We start from the raw sequence: 18,785 nt of genomic DNA on the forward strand, positions 1-18,785 counted from the left end.
AAAACAGCAACTTATACATGTATGCTGGTATTTCAGAACAGCTAACAAATAAAGAACCTCCCTCACCCCAAGAAATCTACAAAGATTAGGGGAAAGAGATGAAGTCCAACTCCAAACTAAATAAGAAATAAAAAGAGTAATTCTGTAATTTAAGAGTATTAAACGGACAAGCCCTCAGTCACACAGCAACCTCTGGAATCTCCAGGGAAAAGCTGTCGCGGGTTTACACCCAGAAAGGTGTTAACTGCGAAACATCCCCGGGCTTGCTCCGGATAATATTTCTAGTGCCTAAATAGTGCAAATGTGCAATGTGTGAAAAAACTCAAATGAAAAAAACACACATTATCAAAATAAAGAAGGAATTCATCTCTTACCCCTAAGCTGGGGGCCAAACTGGAAAGTTAGTGTCCAAATCCAACCAAACTCAAAAATACACAGCCTGAAAGAACTTAGCTTCTCCGTGTGTAGTGGAGGTGGTGATCCACAAGCAGTAAATAAAGTAAACGTCCAACGGACTCCGTTTTGGGGGTGAACACCCCCTTCCTTAGGAACCGCACTGCTCAATAACTCTCAAGTTCGTAAGTAAAGCAGGAAAGAAATGGCACTGGTCTGGAGAGGACGCCCTCTTTTTAACTTGCAAAAACAGAAACAGGTGAAATGAAATAGTCAGGTGATCAAGCACCTGACCAGGAAAACTTGCAAAGAGACTTGAAACAAATCCATTAAAGAAACATTCACTTTCAGTAAGTGTGTTGCCACTCTATATAGTCATTCAGACCCTTGGGGGTTAAAGATTGGAGCTCAAATATCCAGAATTGTTCTCTGTGTTGAAGTCGAGTCAGTCTGTCTCCCTGGAAATCCTCAAAAACTTGTTCCATAACAAACCACCTGAGATCTTGAAAGGAGTGGTTGGCTAGTATGCAATGGGGAACCATGGGAGCAGTCATAGAACCTGTAACCTTTCTTTAACCCCCGTAACGGGTTCTATGACTGCTCCCATGGTTCCCCATTGCATACTAGCCAACCACTCCTTTCAAGATCTCAGGTGGTTTGTTATGGAACAAGTTTTTGAGGATTTCCAGGGAGACAGACTGACTCGACTTCAACACAGAGAACAATTCTGGATATTTGAGCTCCAATCTTTAACCCCCAAGGGTCTGAATGACTATATAGAGTGGCAACACACTTACTGAAAGTGAATGTTTCTTTAATGGATTTGTTTCAAGTCTCTTTGCAAGTTTTCCTGGTCAGGTGCTTGATCACCTGACTATTTCATTTCACCTGTTTCTGTTTTTGCGAGTTAAAAAGAGGGCGTCCTCTCCAGACCAGTGCCATTTCTTTCCTGCTTTACTTACGAACTTGAGAGTTATTGAGCAGTGCGGTTCCTGAGGAAGGGGGTGTTCACCCCCGAAACGGAGTCCGTTGGACGTTTACTTTATTTACTGCTTGTGGATCACCACCTCCACTACACACGGAGAAGCTAAGTTCTTTCAGGCTGTGTATTTTTGAGTTTGGTTGGATTTGGACACTAACTTTCCAGTTTGGCCCCCAGCTTAGGGGTAAGAGATGAATTCCTTCTTTATTTTGATAATGTGTGTTTTTTTCATTTGAGTTTTTTCACACATTGCACATTTGCACTATTTAGGCACTAGAAATATTATCCGGAGCAAGCCCAGGGATGTTTCGCAGTTAACACCTTTCTGGGTGTAAACCCGGGACAGCTTTTCCCTGGAGATTCCAGAGGTTGCTGTGTGACTGAGGGCTTGTCCGTTTAATACTCTTAAATTACAGAATTACTCTTTTTATTTCTTATTTAGTTTGGAGTTGGACTTCATCTCTTTCCCCTAATCTTTGTAGATTTCTTAGGGTGAGGGAGGTTCTTTATTTGTTAGCTTTTTTGTGTACCTCCTCCATTTAGGGTTCTATTTTTGTCTTATCGGTATTTCAGAACATACATGTGTATGCCGTTTTAAAAACCTACACATCTATGTGTCTCCAAGCTGTCACTGAGCCCAATATAATTCAATTTGCCATTATTTATTTCAGAAGTGTGTGTGTGGTGGGAAGGGGTTTACCTGCCTTAATCCCTCTAGTAAAGCACTGAACAAAACAATCAACTTCAGATGCCCAGAAACAGCTATAAATCATGACATTGTCCATCAAGATCAAAAACATGCAATGCCTCTGGATTGATAGATGGAATACCTTTTAGTCCCACCCTAGATCTCCCCAAAACACACCTAGACCATGCCCCCTTGCCATATGCACAAATCATTGCCAGAAGCCTTAGAAGGTGCAAAACAAAACACAAGAACATGCAGCGAAACACAGTAAACTTGTTACGATGGCTAGTTTTAGACCTCCCGATTGGCTTCTTCTAAATTGTAGGTGTTTCAATGAAAAATGAAAAATTAATATAAGGTTCTAAGGAAAAATCCGCAAACTCAGAACCGTGAATTTGTGGGGGTACACTGTATGCACATAGGTGATTTTTTTCGATACGCTTTGTGATATAGACATACATTGTGACCAGCCAGGTATTCTCCCTGTCAAGATCCCAGTTAGATCCCTAGGTCAGACCCAAAAGAAATCCCGGAGAGGAATCAGGAAGGTACATGTGGTTCCTGATACTGACAATATCTCCTTTGACCACCAGAGGGAGCCTGAATTATCTGAAGAAGAATTAGGTGATCTATCCCCAAGTCACCACCGGGGGAGCCCAAGAGGCCCCTGGAACACTGCTGACTCACCTAGAGTAGGGCGTTGCCCCAGAGTACTTAAACCAGCAGTGGAAAACAGACAGGGAGGTCAGCTAGGGAGAAGGTTTAAACCTTTTCTCCCTAGGGAGTCCCCTGGGCCAAGCAGGAGCAACAAACCCATTCCCATGGAGCTGTTAGAGGCTGGACAAGCTGAGGAGCTGCCCATTCCAGAGGAAGAACAACCCATGGATTGTGAAGAAACTTTTGCTGAATGTGCTCCTGACTTTCCTGAGGCCATGCAGGTGGACTGGGCCTCAAGCTGCAAACAGTGAGTTTGGTTTTTTTACTTGACTGTTTGGACTACTTTTTGTTTGTTTGCAAAGCTAGGAGTGTGAATTGTGGGGAGAGGTTTTGCTACCACCCAGGGAGGGAATTTTGAAAGCCTGTCTTGAGGCCTTTACTTTGCAAAACCTGTGACACTCTCCTTTCCTGGCAGTGGACTGATTCTGCCAGAGGCTTTATGGGAACTTTGGGCACTGTGGTTTGCTGAACAAGTGCCATGAACTTTATTTTTGTTTATTGAAACTACCTATTTTGGAGCAGGCAGTGCTAGCCCTGAGGAGAGCTGAATCCTCAGGTGCAGCTGGGACTAAATTAATACTGAGAGCAAGTTTGGACTTTATTTTGTGCTGTTTATTTTCTTGCTTCTTTTGGCATTTTTGTTTTGCTGCTATTTGGGAATTCTGACATTTTGCAATTGTATGATGAACTACTTACCTTTGTGAAGAAAGGAATAAAATTGAATTATTTTTCTATGAACTACAATTGTTGTAGCTTTGATTTGTGGTTCCTGTCTAAAGTCCAGTCCTGCAGGATGACTCCATTTCGGGTCACACGCTGTTGTGCTATTTTGAGGTAACCACTAGGAGTGCTGTAGAGCCCTGGTCTGGGCTACAGTGGTGGCTACAACATAAAGCAGCATTTAGATAACATAAGAATTGCCACTGCTGGGTCAGATCCGTGGTCCATCGTGCCCAGCAGTCCGCTCACACAGCGGCCCTCTGGTCAAAGGCCAGCGCCCTAACTGAGACTAGCTTTACCTGCGGACGTTCTGGTTCAGCAGGAACTTGTCTAACTTTGTCTTGAATTCCTGGAGGGTGTTTTCCCCTATGACAGACTCCGGAAGAGCGTTCCAGTTTTCTACCACTCTCTGGGTGAAGAACTTCATTACGTTCGTATGGAATCTATCCCCTTTCAATTTTGGAGAGTGGATTTTAGAGATGTGGATATTGCATACATGTCTAAATTCCAGTTTTAGAAAACAGGGTTATACACTTGGTGTTAATATCATTTATAGGCATTTTTTTTTTTTTTTTTAACCACATCCAATATTCGCGGGTTTTCAAAGTTTGCGGGTGCTCTAGGAACACAACCCCTGCGAATTTCAGGTGTCGACTGTATACACATACCTTACTTTTGAAGCACAGCACCTGTGCTAGAAAATGGTACACGTTATATTATATCACAGTCCATGTACCTACATTGCTAATGTTATTTCATTCTTCTTTGATAAGATTTCAAGAAATCCAGACATCAGTTTTTCCTGCTAATGGCAAGAGCTCCTTTTAGTACAACACTGATTTGGACAGGTCAGACACAGGCAAATGGCAATTTGCATTAATCTATAGTACCGTGGACCCCTTTTACAGAGCCACGGTAGTGATTCTCCTGTGAAAAACGCAGCAAAGCCCAAAGGAACTGAATGGGCTTCAGTCCTTTTGCCATGGGTGAATTGCTACCGCTGCTTAGTAAAAGAGGCCCTACATTTTGGAGGGGTTTTTTTCCAGCCTGCCAATTCCCTCCGACTCCCTTATATTTCCAGCTCAATCAGAACTAGAGATGGATATAGGTGCTACATATTTGTTACCACTCACACACACACGCACACACACTTTATAAAATCACCCTCCCAACAGTCCAGAAATGGTCACTGATCAGGAGCCAATGACATTCTTGGAAAATAGCTAACCTGGAACCCGTCTGGCCACTTAGTGCTACTGTTGGAATGGCAGTTGACACTCTCCATCCCCAGAGGCTATGAAAAGAATGCCAGAATTGGAAGGAAAGACAGAACATTTTAGCATTTAAAATAAATAAACCTTATACTGGGCAGGAATTAGGAGACATTGTAACCTGCGCTGTTTAGATTTGGAATATAAATTAAGACATATGCACTGTTAGCCTAAAGATGTTTAATTTATACCTACACAAAGCAAATAAATACTTTAAGTGTTGGCTTCTCTAATAGACAATCATATAACCAGGACTTATATGAATAATTGTTCTCAAAATCTCTTAATATATACTCTTGAGCTCTCAGAAACCTGCTCTGTTCACTTCAGTTGTTTTGAATGGTATCTTTCATCGAGCTCCGAGATACGTTCAACACTATTTAAAGTGCTTTATGCTTTGTGTAAAAAATTAATATAAAGTGCTAATATTATAACCTTAAAACTAGAAGCCCAGCACTTATCTTATTAATCGTTGCCGGTGCTTCTGTTGGATATCAGTAGTTTCTATGGCTTAACGCCCTACGGGACCCGTTGTGCAATTTTTTTGCACAAAGCATAAAGCACTTTAAACAGTGTTGAACGTATCTCGGAGCTCGATGAAAGATACCATAATCCTGCACATACTGTTTCAAAACAACTGTGAATTGAACAGAGCAGGTTTCTGAGAGCTCATGAGTATATATATATATATATATATATATATATTAAGAGATTTTGAGAACAATTATTTATATAAGTCCTGGTTAAATGATTGTCTTTGGAGTATAGAGGACTTAGTCCATTGTGACATTTTCAGTGTTGTTCTCCAATAGACAATCAATTCTACCTACCTCATATTTATAACAGATATCAAGAAAACTGCGCCATTAGATTAACCCAAGTAATATTTTTGTTCAGATGCAGATGTAACCAAGCTTCAGTTGCACAAAATAGTCTAGGAACCTGCCGTGGTACCCACTTTGCTGCAGCACAGTATGAAACTCAATTCTAACATTAACAATGTAAGAAACACAGCAGGAACTGTTCATGAGAAGTTGTTTCATTCAATACCTATGTGAAAAATATTTTTTCATAAATCAGGTCCAACATATCAGACCAAAAAAACACAAATTCACATTAATTCCAATGTATGCAGAATAAAGCCAGGCAGGTTTATATGTTGAGCTACTGAAGCATCTATTTAATAAGGCATGTTAGAACTGGAAGGCAACATATGAAATGCAGATTGTAGTCTTGTAGCCATTTTAAAAGCAGTTTTAAGGATTGGTTTATGGAGCCACAACTGGGGCCAACAAGCTTGAAGACCAGACACGGTAAATCCACTCATTCAGCACACTTCTTCCATCCAGTAAATTGTTCCAGGTCAATTACAACCAAAGGGGTTTACTTAACTGGATGGCAAAAAGGGCTAAAATACAATTCTCCACACTTGACAAGTTTCTTTACCCAAGCTGCTGCTACTACTACTACTACTACTACTACAGTATTTTTAAATTGTCTGCCTTGAAAAAGGATCTTTTTAGCTCCTTTACAGTTTTAATTTTCCCTCTTTCTCAATCCTGTGTCCAGAGAAGGTCAATTTGAAGGAGGTTGCTGGACTCTTACCCCAAAATTCAATATAATTAATAATAACTTTATTTATGTATACCGCCATACCCAGGGAGTTCTAGGCGGTTAACATCAATTAAACAAAATTTAAAAGAGCTACAATTGATAAGATTACAAACAACGAGGTCATTGAGGATTGCATGATGGGGTTGTACAAGTCATTGGAGTTCGGTTGGAAGAGAGCGATAAGAAGGAGTAAAGTGATAGTTCAGATCGTTGGTGGGAGGGGCGAGAAGAGGAAGAAAGGGGATTAGGGATTAAGTGACAAGTTTCAAATTTAAGTTTCAAGTTTAATAAAAATTTGTATACCGCCTATCAGTCTTCTAAGCGGTTTGTAAATAATAAAATAGGGTAATATACAACATCATTGACCTTAGCAAATATAGGCATCTAACTTAATAGGCACTTAACTCATAACTGAAATTAATTGAATGTTAGGTGCACAAGTTACAGAATTGTGCTTACCAAAAGTTAGGTGCTTTGGACAAGGAAACTATCTAAAAATGAGCATGGTTAGGGGCAAATCGTGAGCTTTTTTTTTAGTTATGCGCACAATTATGGAATATGGGCCGATGTGTGTCCAACATAGGTGCAGGCATTTAGGGTAAGAAAATCCTGGCAAATACAAGGCTACTTAGGCGGCACTAAGCATGATTCTATACAGCACACCTTAGCACCGCACTAGTCAGCGCCAATTTTTTAGGCAACATATATGGAATCGGGGCCTTAAGAGTCTGCAGGCACCAGTTCTGATGCATTCTCCGTCCTAATGTTTCTCCTGAATGGATGGTTTCCACTGCTCCTTTCCTTATTTCCTCCTCTGAAGGCACTGTGCTGGCCTGGTTCCCATTCCAAATGCAGCAACTGATATGTTCTGTCCCTATTTACTTCCTTCCCCTGTGCAATAAGTGTGTTAGTCACAAGCTCTCCCCACTTTTAGTGGTACTAAGGCTAGGGAGCAGAAGCCAAAGACAAAGCTGCTCCCATGAAGAGGTTATTATAGTCCCTCAGTCTCCTACTGCTGTTAAAGTTATCAGCACTGGTTTATAGAAACTGCGAGTGCTTTCTAAGCCAAAAAAAAATCATACACTTCATGCTTGAAGAGGCAATAGAGATCGCTGCCAAGCTGTCCGACAAGTAGGGTCTGTATATGCGCTCTATGGTTGTTTTCAACTAAATATGGCCACATCAGTTCTTCGCCACCCCCCCCCCCCCCCAAAAAAAAAAAAAAAAAAAAAGGAGCAATCTTGTGTAGGGAGGATCCGATACCAGAGCTTGAAGTTCATTCACACAGTGTGCAGAGGGAAAGGGGAATGGGACTTGTATACTGCCTTTTTATGGTTACACATTCAAAAGGCAATGAAGAAAACAACGTTCCAAGTGAGAAGTTGGAGAGGGTAAGATATAAGTGGCTCAAAGGAAGACTTCATGTACAATGTTTGGATCCTAAGCCAACAAATGGAGGCTTCATAGGTGGTTTCACATGGAATAGGACTTTCATGAAACGGGCTACAAAGGGATGAACAGAGAGATTTTTGTCCAAGGAAGAGTGAAAACACACTGATAGCACCAAAATGTATGAGAATCAAATTGGTTTTCAGACGAAAGTTAGAGAAGCGGAGAAGGTAGTCCAGTATGGATGGTACTGGACAAGTGATGGGTTCCAGAGAATGCAAAGTACACCAGGAAGAAAATCTTGTCCATTTCAAGGACAGCAGATACTGCAACCGAGAGGGAGGAAGCATTTACTTGCTTAGTGAAAGAAGCTACACTATTAGTGATAAGGAGTGGGGGGATGGGGTAAAGGTGGCCCCCCTCATTCTGCATTAATAGTGTTGGGAATGGCTGCTTGCATGGTTTTCAATCACCCTTCTTAGGATTACCATATTTGTGAAGACAAAAAGACAGAGGACATGTGACCCCATCCACAACACCCATTTCCTTGGTTCCCCCCCCCTTTCCCATCCTCTGCACTCTTTTAGTGCTTTTTTTATACTTTATTTTTATTGAAGTTTACATTTTACAATTCATTCAGAAAACAGCAAGGTACAAGATATTTTCAAGGCAAAAAAAAGAAAATAAACAGGCAATACATCTCAACTATACACCTTGCTAAATTGCCCACAAATTGGGGGAGTGCTAAAATAAAACGGATTAATTTTCATATCATTATTATTAAAGGAAAAAAAAAAAACACGGGGGATGCCTTTCATGGATCCTTCATTATTAATTCGAAGTAGTCGGTTGAACACTAGAGGGAGTACTTGAGGATACCACTGCTTTCCCAGAAACAAATTTAGACAATTGCGAGGGTTCAAAAAAAACACAGATCTTACTCCCTGAAATATAATTAAACATTTACAGGGATATCGTAGGAAAAACTTTGCACCCAACTGTAGTACTTAAGGACGCAACAACAAAAATCCTCGTCTTTTCTTTTGGGTAACGCTAGCCACATGGGGATACATGCAAATTTTCTGATTTAAAAACAAAAATTTCTGATACTTGAAAAATAATTTCAGTCCAATGCCAGCCATTCCTTTTCTAATAATTCCCAACATTCTATTTGCTTTCTTACTTGCCACTGCACACTTGAGCAGAAAGTTTTGACATATCAATACCACCTAGATCTTTTTTCTGGGTTGTGAAACCTTGTATCATGCAGCTATACAGTATAGTTCAGGTTCCTCTTTCCTACCTTGCACTTGCTCACATTTAAATGTCATCTGCCATTTGGATGCCAAATCTCCCAGACTCGTTTGGTTCTCTTGCAATTTTTCACAAACGTCTCATGATTTAATAACTTTGAACAGGTTTGTGTCATCAGCAAATTGTATAACTTCACTAGTTATTCCAATCTCTAGATCATTTATAAATATGTTAAAAAGCAGAGGTACCATCAAAGAACTTTAAGGAACTCCACTATCTACCCTTCTCCACTGAAAATACTGATCATTAAGGTTTCCATTCGTGGAAGGAGAGGAGTTCATTCTCACTTCCATGCCATGTGGTAAAATCTTGCCTATATAGCAACATCACCAAAGCTATAGAATTCTGCAAGCAATTATAAGAATTTATTTTCCAAAAATCACCAAATATAGGGGTCCTTTTACTAAGGCGCGCTAGTTGATTTTAACGCGTCCATTATATTCTATGGACACGTTAGCGTTTCGTGCGCGCCTTAGTAAAAGAGGGGGAAAGGTTGACACTGAAGGGGCAACAGAAGCTCCAATCTCCTTATAGAAGGTGCCTTCAAAGCAAAACAAAAAAATTCTCCTGCAAAGAAATGCTTCCTAGTTCAACCAAAAATTTAGTGGGAATTCTGATAACCTTGTCTTGGTGTTGTAATGCTGTCCTGATAATTGGAATAGCTTCTAACTGGGGGATGTTAGGGAATTTAATATCCATTGCAACCAGTAGCACTTCACTACGTAATGTTATATTCACTAAGATCTTCTTAATAACATGTAAGGGGGTAGCTTGTGGATGAAGGAATTAGTAGAAAAAAAGGTCTAAAGAACTTGTCAATAAAAACAGAAAGTGATTCAGGATTAGAGCCAATTGCTAAGACAGTCTGCCTGGAGGTGAATTGGCTCTTGTATTTAATGCCGTCCATACATTAAATTTTATCAAAACACATTTTGGGAGTGATGGTAGACACAACCTTGAAGGTGTCGGCGCAGTGCGCCACAGCCTCGAGAAAAGCAAACAAAATGTTGGGTATCATTAAGAAGGGTATCACGACCAGGACGAAGGAGGTCATTCTGCCACTGTATCGTGCAATGGTGCGCCCGCATCTGGAATACTGTGTCCAGTCCTGGTCGCCGTACCTCAAGAAGGACATGGCGGTACTTGAGGGAGTCCAGAGAAGAGCAACTAAACTGATAAAGGATATGGAAAACCTCCCATATACTGACAGACTGAAAAAGCTGGGGCTGTTCTCCCTGGAAAAGCGGAGACTTAGAGGAGACATGATAGAAACCTACAAGATCCTGAAGGGTATAGAAAAGGTAGACAGGGACAGATTTTTCAGATTATGGGGAACCACAAGTACAAGGGGGCACTCGGAGAAATTAAAAGGGGACAGGTTTAGAACAAATGCCAGAAAGTTCTTTTTCACCCAGAGAGTGGTGGATACATGGAATGCGCTTCCGGAGGCTGTGATAGGCCGGAGCACGTTACAAGGCTTCAAAGAAGGTTTGGATAGGTTCCTGGAGGATAAAGGAATTGAGGGGTACAGATAGGAGTAGAGGTAGGTTAAGGGATAGTCTGAGACCACTGCTCAGGCAATGGGCCTGATGGGCCGCCGCGGGAGCGGACCGCTGGGCGAGATGGACCTCTGGTCTGCCTCAGCGGAGGCAATTTCTTATGTTCTTATGTTTCTCTTTTTTTAAGTTTTGATTTATTTTATCTGATTGACAGTCATTATCCCTGGTATAGGTGCATTTTGCCTACAAAGGCTGTGTTGGGCTTAGTATTTTCATTATTTTTGTGCAATAGGGAAAAATGCTCGAGTCCCTGAATAAATTCATGTAAACCATTCTGAGCTCCCTTACTACGACTCTGATCTTCATGTGGTAGTCAGCTGCTGTTTCAAGTTTTAAAATAGGCCAGATTGAACTTGGGGCTCTGGAGAAATTAAGCCCAAAACATAAATGCCCCAAAGCATAAGGGACAAGGAGTTTTAGCAACTGCAGCACAGCACTGAATCTGAGGCATTGCTGTTGGTAAATTGCTTCCTTCAAACTGACCCTCCCCTGCCACAGAGGGACACACACACGGTTTTGAAATTAATACATTAAGAGCTGTGCATGCTTCCCCTATTACCCCCTCACCCCACCCCCCTGTTTACAGAAGTTCCATCCCAAGCCTACCTAGAGCTAAAGGCAGCACAGTGGGCCCTAAGGCCACATCAACCTGAGCCCTATTCCTGCTAGACTGGCTCTTAATAATTCTGATATGCATTTCATTTTCGATCTTTAATCTAGATTCTATCATAGCTTAACACAGTGACACCCAATAAATCAACTAAGCAGTTTGCTATTGACTAAAATATGTAGGGCGCCTAGTGGTGGATAAACACGACAACACTGTTGCATTAGTAAAGTGGTGATCCATGGTCTACACTAGGGGTCTCAAAGTCCCTCCTTGAGGGCCGCAATCCAGTTGGGTTTTCAGGATTTCCCCAATGAATATGCATGAAATCTATGTGCATGCATTGGGGAAATCCTGAAAACCCGACTGGATTGCGGCCCTCAAGGAGGGACTTTGAGATCCCTGGTCTACACCCACCGCTGACCGTGACACATGCACACAAACCTACAACACGCCCAGCGGAGAGGCCCTAGGAGCCAAATTTTCAGAATCATCGGGGTTGCTAAACCCATCTCAAGTTATCCCTTCTAGGAAAAAGTGAAAGCATTTGCTCAATATTGTGGGTGCTCTAGCACCTATTAAGGGTAGGGGATTCCGTGGACCATGTTTCCATAGATTTAACAATATTTTATGGTGTAGCTACTGTAAGTCCCTCTCCCTCAAATACAACTGGGTCATTTTTGGGCAATTTGATTTATCTGGAATCTCTACTCGGCCTGGTCCATATATACAGATCATGTGCCTTTTTGCCCCCCCCCCCCCCCCCCGATTCGCTCCCACTCCCACCACAAAATGTGGTCCTATTCCCTTAAGCATTTGAAGCTTCTTTGTCTCAACCCTTTACATTGAATTATTTTTCCAACATTCCATTAGTTGGAAAGAATTATTATTATTATTATTTTTTTTTTAAACCCAGTGAAGCACAGCAGTTACTTTCCTGAAACGTCAGAAATAACTATTACATTAAAGGCAAGGTAACCACAGCAAGGAAAAAGCTTGTGGATTACCCCATTTTTCAGAAATACTACCTATCACCTGAAAGGGGACGAGACTCAATCGGGCAGGATTATCCCCTTGCTCTGCACAGATAAAGAAACGATAAATAAATTAAAAAAAAATCTACCGTAACTGTTGTGTGGGAAGGGGCAGACTGCTTGAGACTTTTGAACGCCCCCCCCCCCCTAGACAACAAAAATAGAAAAGACCCTCCTAGATCAGCGAAAATGAAAGGTAGCAGGGGTAAGAGCTTACAGTACCTGGGGGCCCACCTGCTGGCAAAACGAATGAGAAATCGTCGCACCTTCACTGATTCTTTGATCTAGACGCTATTGCCCTCTCTACACACGCATGGATTTTCCATTTGAGAAAATATATAAACGTCATATGTTAAAAAAATAAAAAAAAAATTTTTTTTAAAGGAAAAAAAAAAATTACCCCGAAGGTCTTCATCGTACCATAAAACCACAGCAATTGAAAGTACTGAAAATATCCAAAACGTACCTGAGAACGGCATGCTTTGGGCACTGAAGACAGCACGGACCGTCCAAGGCAGTGGCAGGGTTCTCCGGCCCAGGACACCCCCCCCCCCTGGTTTCTGAGCAGCTGCCCTTCTCTCGCGCGCACACTCTTACCTTATAGCTCTCCCTGGCGGCAAAGAAGCCCAAGGTCGGTGATCCCCTTTCATGGCAAAAGCCACAGAAACGTTCCCGAGCCCTTCAGCTCTTTCCACCTATCAATACCAAAGGGACCTATTGACGTTAACAAAATAAAAAAAATAAAAATCCCAACAACAGCGGCGACAAATCTTCACGCCCAGACGGGTCCGAGCCACCGCGAAGCGGTAACGCCTGCTCGCTCGCTGGACCAACCCCTCCGCTGCACCATTTAACCGACTGCGATTCCACCGCTCGCAGCCCCTGCGCGTGCGCGAAACGCGCTCGGTCGCGAGGAGGAAGAGTGGAACTGCGCGCGCCCCCGGCCACGGCGAGGCGGGGCTCCGCCAGTGCCCTGTCTCGGGCGCCGGAACAGACCAATGAGAGCGATGAGGGGGAGGGACTTCGGGGGCTTCGAATTGAAGAGAGGGGGAGGGGCCTGGGAGTACGGTGGGTCTCGCTGTCTTGAGAGGAAGAAGGTCGGCTTTGGGGAAGTCTCGTGCTGTGGGTTTGTTTGGAAGGGGAACTGTGTGTCAGCAAGTGTAGAAATAAATTTTTTGCCTTGGTTTTTATACGGGGGGGAAGGGGGCTCAGGGAATAGGCATTGGTGCAGTCAGGCCTTAGTATAGTAATTCAGTGTGAGGTCGAGAGAGAACAGGTAATCTAAGGTCTGCCAGGTGAAAGAGGTCGTGGTGTTGTAGGAGGTCTGTGAGCCCGCTGGGACTGATAGGGAAATGCCTGATTACTTTCCCTTGTAAACCGCTTAGGATATATAAGTAAAATAAGAGGGTGCCGTGGGGGGGGGGGATGAGCGCATTGAGGGCACTTCGACCTTGCGATGCAACATTGAGCTGGGTTGGAAGTGAGGAGGACTTGGAACCCATTAGGGGTTGTGCGTTAAAGAGATGGTTTCATGCTTCAGCTCGGAGGGGGGGGGGTAGAGAGAGAGGGCTCTGGCTGAAGGGGAGCGATGAGGTGGCGTTGGTGAGGAACAGGAGTTTGGCAGACGTCCCCTGGTTGCACGAGTATCGCTAGGGGAAATGCTGTGTTACTGAAAGTGGATTTGGGTGTGGTTGCTGGGCGGAGAGGGTATATAGTTACTCACTGGCAATTTGGGGCTGCGTTAGAACACGAAATATTGTCCCTTTTAAATTACTGTGGTTTTAAGATGGAATCTCCAAAGCTGCTTTTTTTGGCTTTACAAGAAGGCAGCTTTCGGTGTGTTTCTTTGGTGATACAACTACCGGGGAAAAAAGGGGGAAGGATGGAGAATTAGACTTACTGCATTGAGTCTGAAGTGTATGAAAAGTGGTAAAAGGGCCATGTGTTTGGCATCCCTAAAGTCTTGTGCATATGCTACAGTTAATAACTTACTCCTTCTTGGACAAAATGAAGGAATTTGCTTAATATTGGGGGTGCTCAGCACCTCCAGGGCTAGACTGTGAGAGAAGTTTAAGGGAAAGAATTGAGATTAATCTGATGGGTTCCTTAGTAACAAAAAATTATCCTGTGAACTATTATTAGAACCTGAAGTCATTCAGGTTAAAATTTCTCTGTTTTTCTTCAAATAAATAGTCTTGATAGAAAATATTTGAACATTAGTTGTGATAATTTAACTTTAGAGGTAAGATGTGCTTGCTGAAATGATATGATGGTAAAAGAAAAAAAAAAAGCCTGCTGACAAAATTTCAGCTAGCTAACTTATGAAAAATGTATGTTAGTTGAACATAGACTTTATACAGAGAACTTATGTCCATTATATGGCCAGTGTTTTGTTGAATATTTACCTTGGGTGTGCTTTGTGGGAGAATATTACCCCATAAAGTGGTCTTAAAGAATTATCCACCGTACTGCACACATGTTTTGCTAACGCCTGATGTATACATGTATATTTAAAATCTATATAATGTCTATACCTAGATGGTTTCCATATAAAATACATAAAAAGATAACAGACAGGACAGCTTCCCCCAAATTTCTACCAGGGCAATATATCGCCAACAATTGCTTAAAATGCAACGGTATTGAGTGATAAAGAACCTGAAGAACAATAGAAATCACTTTATATTGGACTGTACCAGTGCTGTGGAGTCGAGGAGTCGGAGGAAATTTCGGGTACCTGGAGTCGGAGTTACCAAACAATGCACCGACTCAGACTCTGATCTAAATTTAGATTGGAATTTAAAAAAAGCAAGTTTAAATGTCCCAATTCACAAAAAGTTATAATTAATGACTTCTCTACTGTAAGAATAAAGACGCAAGTTTAAATGTCCCAATTCACAAAAAGTTATAATTAATGACTTCTCTACTGTAAGAATAAAGACCAATGCATGCAGTGCCTCGCGTAACCGCAAAACGAACACTATATGGCATGCAGCGCACAATTCGGAGCACCAATATTTATAAATGTATTCTCCCTTGTTGTTGTTTACAACTTATTTCCAACGTTCAACAAGGTTTTCAATACCTCGTTGGTAGAAATCACCAGGTGTAGACTCGAAAAATTCATCCAACCAAGCTCTCCCACCATACGCACAACATCTTTTTACACGGATGAAGATCTTGTTTCACGCGCGGGGTCATTTGTTTACCGGAGTCGGAGTCAGAAGTACAAAAACTGAGGCGTCGGAGTCGAACATTTATCTACCAACTCCACAGCCCTGCTCTATACATCACCTCAACCAATGCAGTCTTTGAAGCACGGGTGTTATAAGTGTAGTTCTTGCTACATCCACACAACCAACCATGCTGCCACATTTTGAACCAACTGTAACACTTAGGATAGTAATCCATCAGTTAAATTACTGTAACAACTTAGGATAGTAATCCATCAGTTAAATTACACTCAGTATTTCTAGTGCAATAGGTGTGTCATTCTGGACGGACAGATAATATCTCCATACTTGCAAGCTATTCAGAAGGAATCCACTCTAGCTTTTGAATCCCTCCTCCTCCACCAGGGAATCTGCTTCCCCCTTCAGTTTTTTGAGCCGGAAGGAGTCTTTTTGATCTGCTCTGTATATTTCTTCTATTTTTTTTGACTGCTTTCAGTGCTCAAAGCTTCTCTCATTGAGAATCCAGCTGTTCCTGCGTGGAGGAGAAACAGACTGAAGTCTACAGCTGACAGGCCAAACCCTCTGTGGTATGTTGGCCAGCCTGCAGAAACTTTTCTGGAGCTCAGGGTCCGTTCCCCTCTTATCATTGCTCACTTATGGGTTGCAAGGGCTTACGCGCAGGCTGTCGGGCATCCATAGGTGGCTCTGCATGGTGCCTCCCCACTGTGAGGTTAGAAGCTCAGTCAGACTCTGGTCCAACTGGCAACCTGAAGATTCAGTGTTAGAGGAGCAGTCCATTTGAGGCAGTGATTTCTTCTCCCAGATTCAGCTACTTTGGGGGCTGAGGCAAGCTGCAGCACACATCCAGCACAGGGCACAGTGAGTAAGGCTGTTACAGCTTATGAGGAAAATTTGGGGGCGGGGGAGTCTTTAAAAGCATTTTTTCAGGTTTCTGCCCCCTCCCTTAGGTTTCCCCACCTCAAATCTCTTTTTTTCCGCTGATTTTATTTATTTTAGTTAAGGTATTTCAGGGTCAATTTTGGTGCCAAAATGCTGCCATGGTGGCCATCTTGGATTTCCTGTTTTTCTTGTTTTGTTTTGAATCCAGAACCCCGTTTGTCTCAACTGGCAGGGATGGAGTCCTCAGATTCTTTACCCTTAATTCATGCTAGGTTTGCACTGGATGGGTGCCTATAGAGCGCCCTTGCGCCATGTGCCGGGCAGCACATGGGGGGGGGGGCAGGTGTGGCTGCCTTAGCCTCCCTTTTGCTCTCTAGGGCTGAAGAATGATCAGGGGGTCTTATCAGTGGGGAATAAATAGCTTGCGGAGTCCTGGAATGGAGACCATCCTAAGTGCAATTGCAAGGAGGCCACAGAACCCAAGAGATGCGAGCAGAAATCACCCAATGGAAACTCCACGCTGCCTAATATGGTATTGTCTCCAGAATTTGTCAGTATGATGTGGAGAGCTTATCTGGATGGCTGAGATCCCTAGGGGAAGTCTGGTAGAGCACCAGCGAGGGGTCTTGAGTTCCCATGGTGCATCTGCCTCATTGTCAGAGGCTGGCCAGGATCTGGTGGGCCTCTCCGAGGGAGACTCAGAGGATGAGAAGTCTGTCTGTATGCCTTTACTGTATGCCGTCCCGTTCAGGAGATGTGGAATCGCAGGTAGGTGTTAATGTGCAAGATACAGTGGTGGACCTTGATCAAGGGGATGCCAGCCCCCACCTTGTTCACGAAGGCCGGCTGGAGGAATGCCTACTCCCTCCAGCCAGCAGGCCCACCTATTCAAAATTGCAGGCTTTCCCCTCCACAGCGCTTCCTGGGATGCACTGGGGAGAGACATAAGGCTCTGATTGGCCCAGTTTGTTTATGGCCTCTCCTATGGGAGGGTCCTTAGATTTCTGGGCCAATCAGAGCCTCTCCCTGGATGTACCGAGGAGTGGAAGGCCTGCCATTTTGAAGACATCCCTCCAGTCAGCTTTCATGAACAAGGTAAGAAGGGTTATGGGGGTCATCAGGGGGCATGACAGCAGTTTCAGGAGGGAGTGGGCATCTCTTCTGCTGCCAGGGAGGTGGTGCGTGTGTGTCAGGTGGATTGATTTATGGCAGTGGCGGAAGGGAGGGAGCATCCCTCCAGCTGTCAGGGGGTGTTGGGGGAGTTGCTTGACAACAGCGATGGGAGGGATTGGACATCCCTCCTGCCAATCTTCGATTTGGGTTTTTTTTAAAAAAAATAATTTGTGGGTGTATTATACGCATGCGCCAATTGCTATCACCAGCAATCAGCACATGCAAATTTAATGACCCACCATGAACCTCATTTGCATGCGTGTTTATTTTTTTTTTTTAAAAACGACTCACCTTTTTGAAACCATTACAATAGCAAACATTAGAGAATCCCTAAGTGCTTAAATGAGCCCCATCATATACTGTTCTTTTTGCAGGACAGCAGAACAGGTTTACAAATTAATTTTTAAAAATTCAATAAAATCAGAGAGAGAAAGGAACATCTAATCACTTAGAGAAAAGAAGGTAAGATAAAGTCAGAAAAAGCTGAAGCACCCATTCTTGGATCATTCTGTCCCTACAGAAAATCAGAATTAGAGTAAATCAATTGACTCCGAAAGGTTCAAATAGATAGGTTTTCAGGACTGCCTTTAAACTTCATGTATGAAACCTTGATGCACAAATTCAAAGGTAAAGCATTCCAAAGCAATAAACAATTGTTCATGAGACCAATGGTTTGGGAGTTTTCCCAATATACTGTATATTATCACACAATGTACACTTTTCCCTCCCCATTCGCGGTTTCGGCACTCGTGATTTTTTTGGGGGGAGGGGGAAACCCCCACCCCCATAATTTTGCCTTCCCCCCCCCCCCGGCCTGGCATCCTGGCCTTACCTGGTGGTCTAGTGAGCTTTCGGGGTAGGAGCGATCTTCCTACGTTTCTGCCCCGTGCAGATTGCCAATAGGAAATGGCTTCCTTGAGCTCCCGCCGTAGTCTCAAGAGACTACGGGAACTCACGGCAGCCATTTCCTATTGGCGATCTGCAAGGGGCAGGAGCATAGGAAGATCGCTTCTGCCTCGAAAGCCCGCTAGACCACCAGGTAAGGCCAGGATGCCGGGAGGGAGGTGGGGGTGGGTCAGAGCCAGACCAGAAGATATTCGCGGTATTTCCCTATTCGCGGTCTGGCTCTGCCCCTATCCCCCGCGAATGAAGGAGAAGTGTAAACAGTTTCTTTCTAAGCATTCTGAAGTAGAATCTTGGGAGACCCCTTGTATTCCAGTCTCCTTGAAAGTACTGTATATAACATTTATG

At 43.1% G+C, this 18,785-nt stretch overlaps 1 protein-coding gene across 3 annotated transcripts in view; it reads right to left on the bottom strand.

Annotated features, from left to right (window-relative positions):
• Window positions 1-18,785, bottom strand: part of MGAT5 (alpha-1,6-mannosylglycoprotein 6-beta-N-acetylglucosaminyltransferase) — a 251,467-nt gene that overhangs the window by 210,911 nt on the left and 21,771 nt on the right. Inside the window, exon 1 of one of the 3 annotated variants that reach the window (XM_033944755.1) lies at window positions 12,886-13,228. The exons of 1 other annotated variant lie outside the window; for it this stretch is intronic. The gene's annotated coding sequence lies outside the window, so the exon portion shown is untranslated. One more of the 3 variants, XM_033944756.1, reaches the window with a different exon arrangement.

The sequence above is a fragment of the Geotrypetes seraphini genome, chromosome 5 (assembly GCF_902459505.1).
Source record: "Geotrypetes seraphini chromosome 5, aGeoSer1.1, whole genome shotgun sequence".
NCBI lineage: Eukaryota > Metazoa > Chordata > Amphibia > Gymnophiona > Dermophiidae > Geotrypetes > Geotrypetes seraphini.